The sequence below is a fragment of the Tupaia chinensis genome, unplaced genomic scaffold (genome assembly GCF_000334495.1).
Source record: "Tupaia chinensis unplaced genomic scaffold, TupChi_1.0 Scaffold140356_1, whole genome shotgun sequence".
NCBI classification, from domain to species: domain Eukaryota; kingdom Metazoa; phylum Chordata; class Mammalia; order Scandentia; family Tupaiidae; genus Tupaia; species Tupaia belangeri.
Window position 1 is genome coordinate 1,364,437 of NW_006200233.1, and position 5,610 is coordinate 1,370,046.

At 52.5% G+C, this 5,610-nt stretch overlaps 2 non-coding genes across 2 annotated transcripts; both read right to left on the bottom strand.

The window, feature by feature from the left end:
• Nucleotides 1-3,499: 3,499 nt before the first annotated feature.
• On the bottom strand, nt 3,500-3,572 carry TRNAK-UUU (transfer RNA lysine (anticodon UUU)). The gene has a single exon. It is a non-coding gene; the product is annotated as a tRNA-Lys (tRNA).
• Nucleotides 3,573-5,403: 1,831 nt separating this feature from the next.
• TRNAA-CGC (transfer RNA alanine (anticodon CGC)) lies at nt 5,404-5,475 on the bottom strand. Its single transcript has one exon. It is a non-coding gene; the product is annotated as a tRNA-Ala (tRNA).
• Nucleotides 5,476-5,610: the final 135 nt, after the last annotated feature.

Here is a 5,610-nt window from a genome sequence, read left to right on the forward strand (position 1 = left end):
AAAATAAATAATTCTTTTTTTTTTTATTTTTTGGAGAGGTTTTTTGCTATAGGGCATGTGTACTCGCCAGAAAGACAGAAAGAGACAGACAGAAAGTGAAAAATCACCCCCGGGGGGATGGCCACTCTGCAATCCCTTCTCCTCCATTCTCCTCTCAGGATCTTGGGCGCGCACACACACCTGGCGTGAGTTTAAGCCACCAGGTCTGGGACTCGAACCATGGTTGACTACATGAGAATCCAGCAACATAGCCATTACATTAACTGCTGGTCCCTTTTTTAAAAATTTGAACAGAGAGAGACAGAAAGGAAAAGTGAGAAAGCAATCCTGCCTTGACCGGTCAGTATGTGGAAGTCCAGATCCTCAACCAAATGCCACCTGCCAGGCCTAGGAAATATTCCCTTTGTTTCTATCTTCTAGAAAAGATTGTAGAGAATTTGTCTAATTTCATTCTAACATGCTAGGATTCAAAAGTGAGCTCACCTGATCCTGGTGCTTTCTGTTTGGGAAGGTTTTGATTATTAATTGTATTTCTTTAATAGACATAGACCAATCACTGTTGTTTATTTCTTTTTGTGTGAGTCAATTGGTGTTTTTCTCTTCCTTTTTATTTTAGAATAGTTCAACTTATTGAGCGAAAGAATATTAAAATGAATTTCCATGTATCCATTTCTCACCTCTATTGGTTATCCGCTGCTGACAGATCTTCATGCTCTCATATTTTTAATGCTCACTTCTGTTCTCATGAGTGGTTAGGGTGAGGAAGGTTTGTAACCTCAGAGACCGAGCCACAGAGACAGGTAGTCAGCCATGCAGAAGGTGCCTATTTCTGCCCCACCTAGCCTTCCATTTATGGGGCTGTTTTGTCATTTCTGTTTCTTCCTTTAGAATGATTTTTTTTTATTATTTTTAAATTTGCTGTAGGGCACGTTCACTAACTGGAGAGAGACCCAGAGAGAAATTGAGAAAGCAAGGTTCAGGACTCAAACCACTGTTGACCATGTGGGAGTCCGGCATTGTAACCATCATGCCACCCAATGTCCCCTCTATTTTTTAAAAGAATTATTTATTTATTTAGTAATTCCATTTGTTGTTATTACTATTTTTTTTAATTTGACCAGAGAAACAGAGAGAAAGGAAAAGCGAGAAAGCAAGCCACCAGGTTCAGGACTCAAACTGCAGTTGGACAGTTGGGAATCCAACACCTTTAACCACCATGCCACCTGCTGGCCCTGACCCCTCTATTTCTTTCTCGATGTAGGAAATCATACTGTCAAGACATAACAATGTTGCTCATATACTTTCCCTATACTAATGCCTTATTTTTCTCCTTATAAAATTGTTATTGCTCCTGATTTTGTCTTTAAATCATTCTTTTTGGGGCTGGCAAGTTGCATAATGGTTGAGGGCGCTGGACTCCCTCATGGCTGACCACGGTTCAAGTCTTGGACCTGGCGACTTGCTTTCTCACTTTACCTCTCTCCCTCTCTCTCTCGCTCCCTCATGGTTTTTGTTTTTGTTTTTACTTTTATCTACATTTATTTTATACTGACATTATTCTTGTGCCATAAGTTTTTAATGTTCTGGTCTTTTATGACAGTTCTGTTTCTCTGGTCCTTTTTTATCCCAGAAATCAGAAACAATGGCAGCTCTGTGATCTGACTTCTGTTAACTGACCTGTGATGTGGTAGTGGGGATGCTTCTGCCAAAGATCTTACATGGAAAGCTGAAACATCATTAAACAAATAACCTTTGAATGCCTACAGTGGGCCTGGACTGAAAAGGTTTATATAAAAATTGAAGTAAAGGGCCAGCAGGTGGCATGGGGGTTAAAGGGGCAGGATCCTGCATGGCCAGTGTCACAGTTCAAGTGTTCAAAATCCCAAGGAGAGGATGTAGAAGAAATTGCGACATGGCCATCCCACTGGGGAGTGAGTTCTCATATTCCTCTCTCTCTCTTGCCCCCCCCCCGTCAAGTGCACTCAACTTATAACACACTTTTTAAAAAGGCAGTAAAAACTCAAATTATATTATAACTATTGTGCTTATCTCCACATGGTGGAAATGTGTAATTTACACCTAACTTATGGCCTGAAACAAGAGGGAACCACTACTCATGCGTGTGTGTAGGTGAAGACAGTGTGATGATATGGGAGGGGAACCTGAAATTTGCAGTTTAATAGGTTTGTAACAACACTATTTAAAAGTTGGTGACATTAGACAAATTTCAAAACTTATTTCATTACTCTATCCATATCTGTAAAACAGAGTCACGTAAAAGGGTTTTAACTATCAAGAGGGTATAACCCGGAAGGTATGAAGCATATTCCGACACTCCAGGACGCACCCTCAGGACACCTTCGCAAGCAGCTCCCAGCTGCTCAGCTCTCCTCAGGACACAGAGAGGTGAGACACATGCTTCGCTTGTTTGGGGTTTCCTGAGTGGAGTGTGCTGAACACAGTACTCCGCCTTTGGAGTAAAACTGTCGAGTTCCTCAGAAAAGCCCACAATTTAAGAGCTAACTCGGCAGCTTCCCATCGAATAGATGTTTCAGTAATGCTGTGCAGAGAGGCTGGACCTTGCCGTAACGTTCATGGAATAACTTTGAGGTATATAAACCAAACACGAACCCGAAACACCAGCTTCCATACGCGCGCGTGCACAGCAGTCCACTCAACACAGCTGCGCGGAGCACCCGCCAAGCGCGGCCTTCCCGGGACGCTGGCCATGGTCCTGACGCGCGGTGCCCGCGACGCAGAGCGCGTTCACACCAGCCTGGCCGGGGCAGAAGCCGGCGCGCTCCGTGTGGGCACCGCGCAGGCCCCTCCTGCTGCGGCTGCTCCTTTCGTATCCCAGCCGTCTGCTGAACGTTTCGGGCCAACCGAGAGAAAAGTCGTGCAGGACAAATGGAGTCCTCTCGGGGTCAAATTTAACCCTAATCCTAATCCTAACCATTACGCTCTCCAGAACGAGCCCACCCGAGCTCTCTCTCGCTTACCTAAGGCACCCCATGAGCGCCAATCCGGTGCTCTCAGCTGACGCTGGACCGCACGTACCCAGAACTCCCTTCAGTTCTGGCCCTGCCTGCAGCGATCTGCTCTGCCTTGCACACTTCGTGAAGCTGTCCGGATCAGGTTTCTACAGAGCTGCCACCTGTGGGACCACTGCGTTCGCCAAATATGATCACAGGACGACGTCCTCGGTTAATCACGTCCAGGCTAAAGCTCTTCCTCCCTTCCCGCTTGAGCCAACACCCCAAAGCAAAACGAAGCCCTCCACCAGAAGAATGACTACCTACCCAATAAACCAACTGGGCCTGTTTTGGGGACCCACCCCACTACACGCTTTCCAGAAGCTTACTTCGAGATAATCCTTCGTTTCAGGACCAAACTCGGGTGCGCGACTGACTGTTCCTGACTTCCGCGCGGCGGCAGCTCAAACCCCCCTTAAGTGTTCTTCTTCCACTATTTAAGATAGAGAGAAGAAAAGCTCTACATACACCCGAACAGGGACTTGAACCCTGGACCCTCAGATTAAAAGTCTGATGCTCTACCGACTGAGCTATCCGGGCTCACGAGAGTGGGCCTCTCTGTGGCAACCTAAGACAAGTGTTCATCGTTAATTTTGCCTTGCACTCTGGGCAGTCTGAGCCCGATCATTCTACAGATACCTCACCCTCCAAGCCAAAGCCCTCGCCGGCCGGTCTCCACCGCAGCCCGGCACCGAGTTGGGACATCCGGCTTTCCTGTGGCTCTTCTGAAAGCCACCGAGACAGCCCTGTTCAGGCGGCTGAGCGGGAAAACAGCCCCGGGCGCCCTCCAAGGCCGGGGGAGTTTGGGCAGAAAGAAGGGGGCGGGGCCTTCCCGTGGGGAAGCTTTTGGCCAGTTCCGTAGACCCTGCGGGCTCCAGGATTTCCGGGTAGCTGGGTCGGCGAGCGACAGCGGCCAGCCCGGGTGTCAGCCCACCGCCATCCGAACCAGGACCAGCCCTGCCGGGGGAGCCTCGGGATAACGGCGCGGCTGCTGGGGGAGCCTGGGGATAACGGCGCGCTCCACCTGCGCGCCTCCCCGAGGGGCCCCGCCGACCGCCAGGACCGCGCTTTGGTCCGCGTAGGCGCTCGCACTGGGCTGGGCGGGAGCGCCGGCCTGGGCTGGGGAGCAGCGGGCGCCGCGCTCTCCCGCGCACGTTCCTTCCAGGAGCGCCCCGCGCCTCCCCTCGCCCTCCGCGCAGGAGAGGGCTGAGATGCCCGCCGCCCGTCGTGCACCCGAACCTCAGGGACAGGCACAGCGCGGCCCTGAGCCTCACGCCGGGTCCGGCCAGTTCCGCTCCTGTCTTCGCCGCCGCCCTAGAACGGGCCTGGCCACAGGCTAGACGCAGATCTCAGCACTGGTTTCCTTCCCGTCGTGAAGCCTGCCTGCTCCCCTTTGAGAAGGTCCACTGACAGTTTTCTACCCTGTGGGACACAAGCAGCACCCGAGCTGGTTGGGCGTGTCGGTCCCTTTGGGCGGGCTTAGGCCCCTGCGGGCTCGGGGCGTTTCCTGGGGCCTCGAGGACACCACCAGCGCGGTGTCCCAGGAGCCGCGAGAAAGCGTGCTGCTCGTTAGCTTCCCATACACTCGCTCTCACTCTCACTTGCTCACACACTCGCACACTCTCAGGACCCCTTCTGGGGTGTCTACTTCAGGGGTCTTTGGTGTGGTGCTGACTCAGGTGTTCCACTTTATGATTTAAAAACCTTAAAGACAATACACTTGTCCTTCAGGAGTGCGTGCAAGAATTCGTACCTTTACAAAGTAATCCCAGGTGGGTTTAGTGTCCAGGCTCGGTGTTCAGACCACAGTTAGCACAGGACGTCTGTGTCGAGCCTGGGTCCTCCAGACAGAGTCACTCCCACGTGTCCGCGGGCCCACGCTCCTACTGCCAGTTACACTTCGACGTTCGCAGTTGGCCTCCGCAGTCCTGGTCGCCCGGTTCCCGCCCCAAGGTGTGGTTCCGTGCCCACTGCACCCTCTCCAGGCCAGCCCTGCGCTGCGCGTGCGGACCGAGGGACGAGGGCGTCGGCGGGGCTGTTCTCTAGTCAGCTGGAGACCCGGACCTGACAGGGAACACCTGAGCGCTCGAACACGAAGGGCGGCGTTACCCGGACCTGACAGGGAACACCTGAGCGCTCGAACACGAAGGGCGGCGTCCAGCACGGCTTCTCTCCTTTCCGCTTGTCCCCCGGGGGCCACGCACACACGCCTAGGTATCCAGGCTGTGGAGCAGGCTTCCTGTTTCTGAGTAGGAGACCCTGGCGGGAAGTTTCCATTCTCCACCCCCAGCCTCCCACTTCCGCAGGTGTCCCGCCCTGGGAGGAGAAAGACGGACGAGCCCCTTTTATCTCGTGACGAAAGAGAAAAGAATGGAGGTGCCGGGGATTGAACCCGGGGCCTCGTACATGCGAAGCACGCGCTCTACCACTGAGCTACACCCCCGACGGAGGGGCTCTGGTTCCTTTCATCAAATGTCAACTTTTGTTCCTGGAGGGGAAAGGGTTACCTGAAACCCAGGGCTTGGGAGAAGGTCCGCCAAGCGAGCCTCGCTCGCGCTCCAAGCGCTGCAGCGGCTTC